Source organism: Miscanthus floridulus, chromosome 2, assembly GCF_019320115.1.
Source record: "Miscanthus floridulus cultivar M001 chromosome 2, ASM1932011v1, whole genome shotgun sequence".
NCBI classification, from domain to species: Eukaryota; Viridiplantae; Streptophyta; class Magnoliopsida; order Poales; family Poaceae; genus Miscanthus; species Miscanthus floridulus.
This window is the reverse complement of record NC_089581.1, coordinates 5,674,360-5,689,569: the sequence shown is the minus strand read 5'-3', so window position 1 is coordinate 5,689,569 and position 15,210 is coordinate 5,674,360. Positions and strand designations below refer to the sequence as shown.

The 15,210-nt window shown below is 45.8% G+C and overlaps 1 pseudogene; it reads right to left on the bottom strand.

Annotated features, from left to right (window-relative positions):
* LOC136515749 (CASP-like protein 4B3) overlaps positions 1-4,608 on the bottom strand; it is a 30,708-nt pseudogene extending 26,100 nt beyond the window's left edge.
* Between the last annotated feature and the right edge of the window lie 10,602 nt (positions 4,609-15,210).

Below are 15,210 nucleotides of genomic sequence, written 5' to 3'. Positions count from 1 at the left end.
CCTTTCCCTTTGACTTTGAGGAGTTAGTATTATTATTCTTTTTTCTTGTTGTCTTTCACATAATTGATAGTGCCACCATTGGCAGCTTTCATTCTCTCCTCCTCTTGCACACATAGCCATGAGCCTCTCTAAGTCTCAATTCCCAGACTGTATGTTGTAGTAGACAATAAAAGTGTCAAATTCCTTTGGCAAGGAAGTAAAAATTAGATGGATAAGGAACTCTTCTTGAGAGCCAGATCCATTGGGTTTAGCTTGGATGCCAAATTGCTCATCCTTAGTATGTGCTCTCTTATGCCACCATTTCTAGAGTACCTCTCTATCACCAGCTGCTTTATCAGCTGGGTAGCATATGTCTTTGAAGAGCTAGTGAACTGACTCTTTATTCTATCGAGGTACTCGATGACCGTGTCACACTCTAGGATTGAGCCCACAATTGCAGGCTCAATGGTGTTCTTTATCACAGTCAAACATTTCTTGTTGGCAGTGACCCACTTTCTATGCTCAAGGTCATAGGACATCTTTTGGGATTCAAAATCCCTCTCTCTAGTTGCTCAAACAGCATTAGCCTCGTTTGTCTCCCTCACCGATGCCACAGGCTTAGTGGGACACGGTGAGCTGACTACCCAGTCCACCTCAGCCAAGATGAAGGTCAGGTCAATCTTTTTCTTCCACTCCGTGTAGTTATTACCTTTCAGAGTAGGGATCTCTTTGATACAACCCATCAAGGCCTTGTTTAGATTGCAAGAGTTAGAAAAGTTTGGCACTGTAGCACTTTTGTTTATATTTGACAATTATTGTCTAATCATGGACTAACTAGGCTCAAAAGATTCGTCTCGTAATTTACAATCAAACTGTGTAATTACTTATTTTTTTATCTACATTTACTGCTGCATGCATGTGTCCCTAGATTCGATGTGATGGAGAAAGAGTGAAAAAACTTGGAACTTTGAAGCAATCTAAACAAGGCCCAAGTTGTATCCGCCTGACACCATAATTCATATAGAGTGAGAACATAAATAATAACAACAATTGCATGCCTGATTCCAGCGTTGGTCAAAATTAAAACATACAACTGTTTATACATTAAATCTACATCACCGTTGGGTAGAAATAAAAATAATACATAAAATCATTAAAATTACGATATTGTTATTAACAACATTGGTCAGAAAATAACAACACCATAATCATGTCAAAATCTTTTTTTCTCCAATTAAATATCACGTTGGTTCAAAATAACTAGAGAATAAACTATTTCTTTAGCAGCGGAAAAACTAATTCAATTTAATGAATTTTGCCCACAGGAAAAATCTCTTTTCAATTATCTTTGAGGCATTTATTTATTTTCCAGGAAATAAAACTTTTACTGAAAAAATGGCTTCATCCTTTACTGCCAATTCGGCCCAAACGCGAAACCGGCCCACGACCCACGTGAAAGGTCCTTGTTTGATTTTGGTAATTGAGTGACAACCTAGGTGGACTAATTGTGTTTATGTGAGATACACAGGTGATTAGTCCACAGGTACATGTGTGTGAGCAATATATGCCATGAAGGTGAAAATGGCTTGGAAATGTTGCAAAGCTCACACATGTGATGATGAAGGAGCTTAAATGCACATGAGACATGACATTGAGTCATGTGATCAAGGTGGAGAAGATCAAGACAAGACTTGGCTTGATGGACCGGTTGCAAGCGTGAAGGGCAAGTCGAAGGCTTTGGAGTGATGGACCGCGTGGCGGTGAAGCTTGAGCAAGACTTGGCGCCGATGGACGATGACAACGGTGAAGAGCAAGTAAAGTCAAGATCGATGAACCAATATGATCATGTGATGATATGAAGTGGATCATATCATTGTTGATCATGTTGGTGCATGTGTTGCATCAACATTGAAGGAGATGGAATGGAATGCGCAAGGCAAAGGTATAACCTAGGGCATTTCATTTCACCGGTCATAGGTGTGTAGAGAAGTTTATGACCGGGTTTAGGATAGATGGCCGTACTATCAAGAGGGGCAAACTTGTTTGCATATCGGTCATCTAGTGCCACTCGAGTGATCTAACTTTGCATCGTCGCTAGGATCGAGTGGCGTGGCAAGTTGAGTGGCTAACATCCTTTGGGAAATGATTGTGAAAAGCTAACACACATACACATGGTGGTGTACACTTGGTGGTGTTGGCACATTTACAAAGGAGGTGGTGTTTGCAGGGCTGAGATGGGTTTCGGGAAAATAGAATGCCTATTCTCTATTGCGCCGGATGCAAATTCTTGTGGTTGGCTCTTTGGAGCAAGGGTGAAGAAGTTAGAAGTGAAAACGAGTTGATCACGAAGACGCTGGCGTCGGTCAACTGACCGGACGCTGGGTCTGAAAGCACCAGACGCTGGCAGGGTGCGTCCGGTCAGGCTGATGTACGATGACGCAGAAGCTGGAGTGTGACCGGACGCTGGGCTACGTCCGATCACGTGCGACCGGACACGTCCGGTCGAAGAAATACGCCTCAGGGAGCTTACTAGAAACGATCAGATGCTGAGGTTTCTGTGTCCGATCAGTTGAAGCTGCTGCGTCCGGTCAGGTCAAGTGACCGTTGGAATTGGGACACGTGGCCGTCTGCGGGCGACCGGACGCTGAGGTCCAGCGTCCGGTCAACACGACCGGAGCGTCCGGTCGGCCCGACTTTTGCCCAGTGAAGGGGTAACGGCTAGTTTAGCCCTTGGGGCTATAAATAGAAGTGGCCTTCGGCCATGGCTGGTGCTGAGCACCTTGGGGGACTTTGTGTCCATGCTTGAGAGTGCTTAGGAGCCCTCCATCTCACACATACTTGATAGCGATCATCCGATTGTGTGAGTGAGCGATTCTTGTGCGATTGCATCGTGAGGTTGCATCGAGTGGCACTAGGTGATCGAGTTGCAAGCCAGTGGTGCTTGTTACTCTTGGAGGTTGCCACCTCCTAGACGGCTTGGTGGTGGTCTCCGTCGAAGCGCGCAAGAAGCTTGTGCGGCGCTCCGGAGAAGTGCTTGTGAGGGGCACTTGTGCTCGCCCCGCGGGAGTCGCGAAGAGCAACTTTAGTAAAGCGTGTCATTGAGCTACCCTCACTCAAGGGGTAGATTCTTGCGGCGCTCGACGTGCGGGCTTAGTGGGTGATGCTAATTAGCCGCTGAACCACCAAGTGAGCGGTTGACACAACGGGGACTAGCGTGTTGGCAAACATGTGAACCTCGGGAGAAAAATCATCGTGTCAACCTTGCTCTTCCCGTTGGCTTGCATCCCTATTACACAAGCTTGCAATTACTTTTATACATATTAAGCTTGTGTAGTTGCTCTTGTAATTAGATAGCTTGTGTAGCTTACTAGTTACCTTCTTGCTTGTGTAGCATAGAAGTAGCTCTCGTGCGTGGCTAATTTGGTTTGTGTAACCTTGTTAGTCACATTGCTTAGTTTGTGTAGCTAAGTATTTGCGCTCTCTAATTTGCCATTGGTTGCCTTATTATTGAGCATTGCTAGTGAGCTTAGTTGGCTTTATGCTTTTGCTTAATAGCATGTGTAGGAGCTCCCTTGTTGCTTAAAGTACTAGAGGCATAGGTTTGTGTGACCTTGCTCCTAGCATTGGTTAGGTGAGCTCTAGCTAGCCCGGCACCTTTGTTGCTTGATTAGTATCTTTGGAAGGTGCTAGAGAACATAGATAGAGGGGTGTAGTCTTGGCTAGACCGATAGTTATAATTCCGCACTTGTTTCGGTTAGCCGACGCGATTAATTTTAGAAAAAACTATTCACCCCCCCCCCCCCTCTAGTCCGCCATCTCGACCCTTCACCACGGCCGTGTGAGCCATGTGCCACGTGCTCCCCCGCGCCTAGGCCACTCTGATACCACTGTTAGACCTAAAGCAGGATCTCTAGGCATAAATCTAGCGATTTCTCTTTACTGTGAATGCGATATCGAGAGTAGAGAGACAGAGAGGAATAGAAGAAGAATGTGTCGAACCTAACACCGCAGAGGGAGATGGTCCAGAAGCCGCCATCTCGTTCGTCAGTGAAGTCTGCGCACGGACAACGACGTTCGGGGAAGAGGTCGATGAAGTCATCGACGTCGGTGGAGTAGGGTGGCGCGGCTGGTGGCTTTCCGTCACTGGCTGCGCCCCTCTCTGATCGGGATTAGGGTTTAGGTTTCGGTGGGGAGGTCGGCTCAGGCGAACCTCGTACTCAGAGCCGCCGGCCCTCACCTCTATATATAGCGCAGTGTGACAGGGGTCCTCCAGCCATAGTGGGCTGGGCGCCCTCAATCAGGGCGCGGATCAAAAGCCCAACTGGGCTGTTGGACCCAATTTGGGATTATAGATCAATTTAACAACTTGTACTCAGGGTACTTGCGGATATCCTGGCTGTCGCCGTGCTGGTTGGACGCCATGACGACGAGGGTGGGGAGGGAAAAGAGCCATGCTAGGGCCCGGAGCAGCATCCGCACCCACGCTGGCGCGACGTCCATCTTCCACCGCTCCACCATGGACCTCACGCCGCTAGCGTCAGCCGGCCCGGCCCCGGCGTCGCCATCGGCTGTGGCCGGCGCCGGCGCGACACTCGCCCGCGCGTCGACGGCCGGGCCCGACTCCGACATAGGCCGACGGATCTCGATCGGGTGGCGCTGGTGCGCGCGCGTGTGGTGACTGGCTCCCTAGTTGCTTTCCTCCTCGGCCGGACACGCGACGTCACGACGAGGCAGAGCCGGCGAAACCGACGTGGTTGTCGAAATATAGGCGGCTGAGGGTCATGGCCTCAGGGGAGGAGATGTATGAGTGTGACGACGGGCCTGCACGGGCACGGGCCGTGACGGTCACGCCGACGCCGACGTTTTTTCGGCCGGCCGCGTCCGCGACAGGGGAGCTATGGCCTATGGTGCTGGACTTGCTGGTGCGTGCGGGCCCGTCGAGTGTTACTCGGGTCGTGGCTGGTTGTTATGCGACGTGGGCCGTACCATAGGACTGTCATCCTAAAGCCCACTAGTATAGTGTCCGTGCTAACGCTACGGTTTTATTTTAGGAATGCACATAAAATAACCAAACAACAATGTTTTTTATAGTTTAAATTTGACACAATTATGTATGATCATGTATATAATCCCGATAATACTTATGCATAACAAGGCATAATAAAGTCGTGTCTTGTCTCAACCATCTAATTTACGATTTGCTAAATTGCCCATGCGTTGCTACGGACATGTATAAAATTCCATCACATAATGTCACACGAGAGCAGAAAATAATAAACGCAATAAAAGAAGCATGAAAATAAATAGTAACATGTTTTTGAAATGAATCAGTGGAGTCACCAATAATCTTTTTTTGCTTGACAAACATAATAATTTGCATATGATACATGATGAGTAGTTAAAGTTTTCCTCTGAATAATAAGCATTTCTTGCAATCTTGAGCTTGGACAAAACAAGAGCTATTCCCTAGTTCATTTCATCTCACGAGAGTCAGGCAGTCAGCTCTTGATCTTTCTATCTTGCTGTAAAAGGGCGTACCCAGTGCAGAGAGTTTGGACAAAACAAAAGCTATTACCACTTATCCTAAATTTACATTGTGCTTAAAACAATCCCGAGATGATGAACACTTCACAGCAGCATTGACATCAGTGGAAGCGATAGTAGAAACTATCCTTAGAACCACAATTATTCCTATCCGTCTATACTTCATGTCTGGATTACTAACCTACAACTACAAGGTAAGAAGCAGGCACAGAAAACAATAACAGATTGTAATTTGCAAGTGAAAGATGTCTTTGCGGGAAGAATGTGCTACCCATGTAAGAAATGTGGTCATACCTGCTTTCTCACCACCATTAGAAGCTCATTAGCTACTGAAGAGCCACCTGAATCAGTATTGAAGCCAACAGCCAGTGCCAAACGACATAAGATACCGTAAACCTATATTGTTTTTGATCGGGTATTATTTATGGAGACACAAATTAGGAGAGAAATGAGCAATGTATCACAAACCTGAATCAGGAAGAAGATATCGTAAACTCTCCAAGTAACCCAATATTCCTGTATTGAAAAGGTCGATATGTCTGTTGAGCAAATGAAAAGCACTAAATACAAAGGAAAATATTTTTTTCTCAAATATGCAGGAGCTTACCAGTTATCCTCCGAATTGAATTATATCATAACATCATACAGACATACAAAACAAAGTTCACTGACAGACACACAAAACAGAGAAGAAAATGTGTTTTCATCACCTGCTCATGCTACTCCTCGTTGAGGTTAAGATCTGACAACATATCAAGCACGGCAACTACAGAGACTACGGGAGAGCAGTTAAAAATCAAAATACAGTCCTAGCTCAGATGTGAAAGGGAGAACTTGTGAGTGAACATTAGACTTGTGAGTGAACATTAGATTCTGGCATCCTGAAGACTTGCACAGCGTTATCTGCTTCCCGATTTTCTGAAGGGTACCCCTGATGAGAGAGTAAGGGGTTGTAAGCAGTAAATAACACATTTCATCCATATTACTCCAGTTAAGGATATATATGCTTTTTTGGGATACAAGCAGTCAACCTCCGTAATATTTCTCCACCAGTGTATTTAGGATCATTTAAGTTCGACATATGAAAATGTATTTGTTTGATTTCAAAAGTACTAAATATTGTAACATTAATATTTCTACAAATACTATATAGGAATTAGTTTTTGAAGTTGTATTATGAAAATGCCAAGTATATCCAAAAAACAAATTTTTTGGTCACTTCGAAAAGTAATACAATCAAGGAGACCAATTAGCAACTGAACTGCAATATAACGTTTACCTGAGAAGATGACGCTAATACTTGCGGATGTATGTTAGGGCGTGTTTGGTTGCCCGCATAAGGGCAAACCAGGCTCTCCGGATGCAGCCTGCTCATGTTTGGTTCTCTGGCCACCCTCCCGACCCAGGCTCCGCTCGTGCAAAAGCCCTCTCCTGGCCTGGCTCGCGAGAAACGCCCAAATCGGCCGTTTTTCTTCATCCTGGCTCGCTCCGTGCTCCCGCGAGCTCGCGCGCCTGGCGATTCGGTGCGCGGGGAGATGGCGCGAAGATCCTAGGGTTGCCTCCCCCGTTCCCGCCATTCACCGCCTATATATCTTCCCTCCCGCTGCCTCCCTCTCTTCTTCTTCTTGTCGCTCCCCGTCTACGCCACCGGTAAGCTCCACCTCCTCTTCCTCCTCCCCTCGGTGTTCTTGATGGATTCGTGGCCTCCTAATGCCTACCCCATATCTCGATTTGTTGCAGGTGCCGTGGATTTGCGTCCTCTCGAAGCAAGTGAGTTTTTTCCCTCCTCTTTCTCCATTTTTCTGTGCGATTTGAAACCCTAGGTCACCATTGTTTGTTGATCTCGCTGCAGGCACACCAGATCTGATTTCTTGGCTGTTATTGCGGTATGGATCCTTGTTCTTAGGTCTTATTTTGTTTTCTTGTTTTTTTCAAGTAAAAATCCTATTTTGTGTATGCTAATCCTCTTTTCTTTGCTTGTGTGCTTGCAGATCTGAGCTCCCTCACCTGCTAGGTTGGGCTTTTGCTGGTGCTGCTGCTTGTTGACGTGGGTATTTTGTATATCTACTCCCCCTCTCGCCTCCCCCCTAATCTGTACTGTGCGATAGTGAGTCCTGCGTTCTTGGATTCGGATGCATGTCCTACTTTGTGAGATTATGAGCAAGTATATGAAGTTGCCATTTTGTCTGAGCTATTGTCCAAGTCTGTGATGATTCCTTTTGTCCTGAGCTATTGCCTTAGTCTATGATGATGCCTTTTTTCTGAGCTATTGCCCTAGTCTGTGATGATGAAAGTCTTATTTTTAGCATGTTCTAGTATATGATGAATCCTTTTTCTAAGTTTTTGTCCAAGTCCATGATGATGACATTGTCATTCTGAGCATTTGTCCTTAAATTCCATTCATTTTTTCTAGATGGACTTGGAAGAGAAGAGACGCATTCTTTTTGCTTGTGCTGCTGCTCTTATCACTGCTATGTATGCCCTGCTGTTTGCTAGACTTAGAATGCTACAGATACAGAGTCAGCGGCCTCAGATCAGTTATGGTCCAATGAGCATTAGGGATGAGGAGCGCCAAAGGAACTTGAACTTAATTTACAACTACAATGATATAGAGTGTGTGAACATGCTTAGAATGAGAAGGGCACCCTTTTTTAGTTTGTGCAACTTGCTTAGGGAGAAGAAGCTACTTGCTGACAACATAAATTCTTGTGTTGAAGAGCAAGTTGCAATGTTTCTCCATATTGTTGGTCATAACCAACGATTTAGAGTTGTAAAGCAAAACTGGAGAAGGTCTATAGAGACAGTCCACCGCCATTTTAAAGATGTGTTGTATGCTATTGGTGAGCTTAGACAAGAGATGATTAGACCTCCAAGCAATGAGACACCAGTAAAGATTAGCAACAGCCATAGATGGTATCCTTACTTTAAGGTAAAAAAAACCTGTCATATAGCTGCTAGGATATTGTTGCATTAGCTCATGTCAATTTACTATGCAATTTTGGATGCCATGTAGGACTACATTGGGGCCATTGATGGGACTCATGTATTTGCCAAAGTTCCAGCCAAGATGCAAGCTGCATTTAGGGGTAGAAAGAATGCCCCCACACAAAATGTGCTAGCAGCAGTTAGCTTTGACTTGAAATTTACCTATGTGCTGGCTGGTTGGGAGGGATCAGCTCATGATGCCACAATTCTTGCTGATGCATTACAGAGAGAGGATGGGTTGAGGGTTCCACCAGGTAATTAAATCAACTATGATAATAAGAAGCAAATGTAACTGCAAAATGATGAATCTAATTGAACTCCACATTTGTTTTAGGCAAATTCTTCTTAGTAGATGCTGGATATGCTTGTCGGCCTGGATTTCTTCCTCCTTATCGAGGTTGTAGGTACCATCTTAAAGAATATGGGAATAGAAACTACCCAACCAACCCAAAAGAGTTGTATAATTTGAGGCACTCTAGTTTGAGAGTAACTGTAGAAAGGGCATTTGGGGCTCTGAAGAATCGTTTTCGCATCATTGACACCAACAAACCATTCCATCGCTTGAGGACACAAATCAAGCTTGTGCTTGCATGTTGTATAATGCATAACTGGATCCTTAGTTTTGGGGTTGATGAGGTTATTCCAGAAGAGTTCTCTTGGGTACCAAATGACACAAATAGTCAGCCCCATCCTGCTCATATGGATGACAATGTTGCCTGGGCACTTCAGAGGGATGAATGGGCTAATCACATGTGGGCTAATAGGGGTCTTTCTAGAATCTAGAGTTCTATTATGTATCATTAAGTTGCCTGTAATTTATTTTATTCATGAACAAATGTTGTTTTTTTCCTGTGATTCTACACTTGATCTGAGACTTTGGGCAATAGCAATGATGTTTTTTTTCTGTGATACTACACTTGATCTAAGACTTTGGGCAATAGCAATGATGTTTTTTTTCTGTGATACTACACTTGATCTGAGGCTTTGGGCATGTGCAATGATATTTTTTTCTGTGATACTACACTTGATCTGAGGCTTTGGGCAATAGCAATGATATTTTTTCTGTGATACTACACTTGATCTGAGGCTTTGGGCATGTGCAATGATGTTTTTTTTCTGTGATACTACACTTGATCTGAGGCTTTGGGCAATGTGCAATGATGTTTTTTCTGTGATACTACACTTGATCTGAGGCTTTGGGCATGTGCAATGATGTTTTTTCTATGATACAAAAACCTGTGCTGAGGCTCTGGGCATGTGCAATGATGAATTAGGCTATGGCTGAGGAGATGATGGCTGCTGATGAGCTTGTGCTCCCTAGACTGGATGGTGGTCTTTTGGCTGGTGACAATGTGGTTGCTGGGGATGATGTGACTGGTTTCATACCAGCATCACAGGAACCTGCTCAGCAGAGGACCTCTCTGAGGTGGACTGAGCCCATGTCTGCCTTTGTGCTGAAGCAGATGTGCCAGCTCATTACCACTGGAGTGAGGACTGATAAGGGCTTCAAAGAAGTGCACCTGAACAAGGTGGCAAAGGCCCTGCAAGAGTTCTGTGGTCATGAAGTTAGTGGTACCCAGGTGTACAACCACCTGAGGAAGTAGAGGCAGAGGTGGGTGAAACTGTCCAAGCTGAGGGACCTTAGTGGAGCTCAGTGGGATGAGGACAACTGCATGATTGTTCTTGAGGAGGAACACTACAATGGTCATACCAAGGTGAGCAAGAACCTGTGATACCACAACTTGATTTGTTAGATGACTCTTTGAAATATTTTGTCATTATGGCTAATAAGGGATAGTTCATTATGCAGGACCACCCCAATGATGCTCCACTGCTCAACAAGCCCATACAACACTACAAGCAGATGATGGTCATCTTTGCCAATGGTCAGGCAATAGGCAAGTGGGCTATGGGCTCCAATGAGCCACTTGGCACACCATCTGACTGTGCTGAGAGCTCACTGAAGACTGAGATCCTGAACAGTGGCAAGACTGTGACTCCTGAGGATACCAAGAGTGAGGGAGGAGTTGGTAACAAGAGGAAGAGATCTATGCTGGCAGAAGAGGATGTTGTTCTGTTCACTGGCATGGCAGAGGCAGTGAAGGATGTTGCTGATGCTATTAGGTCGACCAAGGTTGAGGATTCCCACCCTGAGCTATATGGTGCTGTTATGTTTGTGCCAGGCTTCACTGAAGAAGCACTGATGTGTGCTTATGGCCATCTGCTGGACAACAAGGCCTTGGGTTCAGCTTTTGTCAAGATGTCTGACTCCCACCGTGAGTTGTGGCTAAGGACCTACTTGGCCAAGCACTACTACATGTGAAGGCTTCACAGCTTGGGGTTGATCCTTTTGTGCAGTGCCTCTTTTGTGCATACCTAACTACAGTTGGTGGATGTGTAGTGGGTTGATCTTCTCTTTTGTGCAGTTGATCTGATCCTGCATAGCTTACTTACTAACACTAACATATAGTTAGTGTCTTAGATAACCCTGCACCTACAACCTAGATCAACCTAGTGGTGGCAATCTGACCATGAGTCCATTGCTAATGGTGTGAACCTTGTGGTTCTGAACTTGATATGGGCACCAGCCTGTGCCTGTGATTTGCACAATTTCATTCTGAGCACTTGCCTTATTGCCTGTGATGTTTGTTTTCTTATATCTGAGCACATGTCCATTGCCTGTGATGCTTGTTTTCTTATATCTGAGCACATGTTCATTGCCTATGATGTTTGTTTTCTTATATCTGAGCACACGTCCATTGCCTATGATGCTTGTTTTCTTATACCTGAGACCGCATTCTTTACCTAGCTGGTGCATCTCTTTTTGCCTGTGTTGACATTGATGTGAACTTGATGATCTGAGAACTAATCTGATCTTGTTTGCCAATGATGTGACCATTTCAATATGAGCTTTTGTCTAATGCCAATGATGACGTTTTTTAAAACTAAGCACATGCCTTGTGCCAATGATGAGGTTTTTTTATATATACTGAGCACATGCCTTATGCCAATGATGTTTTGGTTTATTATACTGAGCACATGCCTTATGTCATTGATGAACTTTAATTTTTTGTTTGTCATTCCATGGTCTAAAAGCTGAAGAAAAAATGAAGCCGATGGCGTGTTCGTAGTGGATCATGCGGTATGCATTGCAAAGAAGGATGTAATATTCATTGCAAACAAAGTGTTGTAGCAAACTTTGGACTTGCTGGTGGTAACCTTACCACTAAATCAAAGTGGTAACTCCACCAGCTTCTATGCAGGCAACCAAACATGGTTCCTGCATCCTCTTGATTTGAATCCAATGCAGGTTCAGGAAACCAAACACCGGCTGCATGTGACCAGGCTGCTGGGAGCCAGCCAACCAAACAACCACCCCTTGCATGCGCTCAGCCTGGCCAAAGGGGGCCTGGCTGGCTGATGCGAGCCAGGCTGGGCTGGGAAGTGAACCAAACACGCCCTTAGGCTCCACCAGTCCGTGTAACTGGGCCTCATTGGTTGTATGCATATTAGGATCTTCATGACCATAAGCCTGCAGATATCCAAGTTCTGTCATGGACGATGCCAAAAAAAACTCTCTGGAAACCAGAATTGCAACTTCACTCTCTAATTAATAATCTAACAAAGAAAATGCCAAATAAAAAATCCTTCAAACATGTGGAGCATCAACAGACATATCCACTGACAAACCAATTATATAAGAATAATATTCCTCATTACCGAAAAATCATGAACGGCCTGATGGCTCCGGTGGGCGGCCGTGGATCTGCGCCCGGCTGGGGGAGGGGGCTGACGGCCGGCCGTGCCACGCGCTCCTCGGTCGCTTCTTCTCCGGCTCACAGGTGCAGGCGACCACCTCCTTCGCCTCGGTCAAGCACCAGGAGGCGCCGGTGCCGGGGCCAGGCCCAGCTCGAGCAGGAGGAAAGAAAGGATCTAATCTGAAGGCGCTAATTCGACAACCAATATACGTGCCTGCTCGCGAGTGCCTGCCGCCGGTTGCCGCGCTGTGCCGCGTCCGTCGCCGAAGTAGGCTGAGACGGCGACGCGGTGCTTGCCGTGGGGGAGCGGGTTCCGGTCGTGGTCGATGTGGTGGTAGGAGAGTTCGACGGCGGAACTGGGGGCGCACTCCCCGGCGACGACGGGTGCGAGTTGCGTGGTGAAGCAGAGGGCGAGCTCGGGGCCTGGGTTGGGGCGGCGGCGTGGATCGGGACCTGAGGGTTGAAGGGGGAACGAAAAATCAAGAGAAGGCACCGGCGTCTGCGCGCGTGAGTGGGGTGGAGCGGTGAAGTGGGGAGATCGGGGGTGGGAGATCGAAAGAATATCGGTCGTCCCGTGTGCTTGAGTAAATACAGACAATTAGTGAGAGTTAATTTGGTAGGTATGTTTTTAATGTTATTTTTTTTCTAGGTGTGTTTTGTGGGGTGGACGTAGTTTAGGTCGTGACTGTAGATGTGGAATTTGTTTAATGGCTGTGGAATAATTTAAAATAGTGTATTATGGAGGTAGAGATGTGTCCATGAAAGTATGGGCTCGCGCGTATATTGACACAATATATACTCTTGTACTTTGGAAAAAAATACTTCGACCTTCTCTTGTACAGTTGTAGCATACCGGTTACGCAAACAAGAGCAAAGTAGTTCATAACCCGGTTCATGGAGACGAGTAGCACCGCGCGGCAAGCGTGGTTAGCCATCTACCTATACGGATTGAATTGAACTGAATGATGATTGGGTCTCCTGTCTGTCTTCCCAGATTCTTCAGGTTGAACGAGAGCACACTACATGTGTGCTTAGCTTTTTTAATAATGATTTCTCTAATCTCCTGTATTTTTTTATGCGCTACGGAATTCTAAACATGAAGTGATGTTTGTATTTTTTCTGGGCTAATTTTAGGATTTGATGATACTTTTCTTAGGGGTTAACAATGTACTCATCGACAGCGAGGCAATTCGAGGTGACTTCGTCAATTTTAAGATCTGTTGACCGAATCTTTTCGTGACACTCAAAGAGATAAGTTACATGCGTGCATTCATAGAGTTAGAACCTGTTTAGTCACTCGTATATGACATGGGTCAAGCTGGCCCATAGGATGCACAAAAGTATTATTTGAATGTTTGTATGTCGACTTGGGGCAGGCTGAGCTCATACAAGATTATCCCATCGCCCGTAAAAACGAGATTGTAATCCATTTCTCGTGGGCCTAACTAGCGCGATGCAGCTTGGCTGCTTTTGGCTTATGTGTTGTCTCTGCTGGATCAGAAGTTTATGCAACCAATTAATAGCCCGATATAGCCTGGAACCAAACAAAGATGCTTTGTATCGTCTCGGCATTGGCCAGTGGGGGCCTGCATCAAAAGAGAACCATACAGAACATGTATGCTATGAACACTGAGCATATGTGTTCGTACAATTTAATTTGATTTTTTTTTTAAATTTACAAACATACGAAATTTAACCTCCTCCAATAGTGAGCCGATCGGAGCTTATGCCAAATCCGAAACTAACAAAGGCCACCCAAGTACGGAACGGGCCACCAATAATGCATCAGTCTCCAGCTCCACCCGAGTCATCCCTGAATCTGCTGCAAACTCCAACGCTCAGAGGACGATCAGGCACGATCCATAGCTTCTGCTTGCACAACTTGAGATTATGCCCCGCAGCGGTTATCCATTTTCTGATTAAACAGTGTGATACTACTGCCCGAGGGAAGTGCACGATCATTAGCCATAGGCACACGAACACACGGGTGCTTTCACCTTCTCACGAGGGGAATTGATGCCGCCCGAACGTCTGATTGGATAGGAACCGAACGGTCTAGTAGACACGCGTCGCACTTCTACCGTATCGCTACAGTCCTTTTCTGGCTGCCTCGTCCCACTACGCACGCGTACCCTGCCCCGCTCACCGCTCCTTCCCCTGACCCCCTCCTCTGTCTCTGTGCGGGCGGGACCCAGGAGCAAGGACGAGGGCAAGCACGGCCTGTCCGCAGGACCCCAGGCGCCAGGCGTGTCGTGCGCCCCATCCGTCGGCCCCTGGCTTGCCGCACCCCTTCCCACGGCGTCCGGGGCATGCCCCGTGACTCTTTGAATATACCTCTGAAACATAAAACACTTACAACATAACACTTGAATGCAACATACGTCTGAAGCAGATGAAACATTTAGAACATACACTTGCAATATATGCGTGAAATATATACGACATCCAGATAAAACGCTTGCAACATGAAAGCACTTATCGCAATATAAGGCTAAAACAACTTAAACATTTCGAACATATTCTTGCAATATATGCGTGAAACATATGCAACATCCAAGTAAGCACACTTGCAAAATACGTCTGAAAAAGCAGATAAAACATTTGGGACACTTCCAACATATGTGTACAACCATTGCAATATCACGATTCATTTTTGCAATATCCATATGAAACACTTTTTTTTCACGATCGAGCCATTCACCCGTATTTCATTAAGAGAAAAAGTTTCAAACAACTCGAGACAGACTCGATGACGAGTAGCCATCAAGGCTGACCAAGGAAGCACTTCCTAACTACTGGATACACACAAGCTGATTACATGACGACAAAGTTTTGCGACCAAAGCGAACAGACAGCGAAGAGCGTCTTGAACCCAGCCTGTGCCCAAACATCGGCCTCTCGGATCACCTTCAAGTACAGCTCCTGAACACCGGAAGCCATCCGC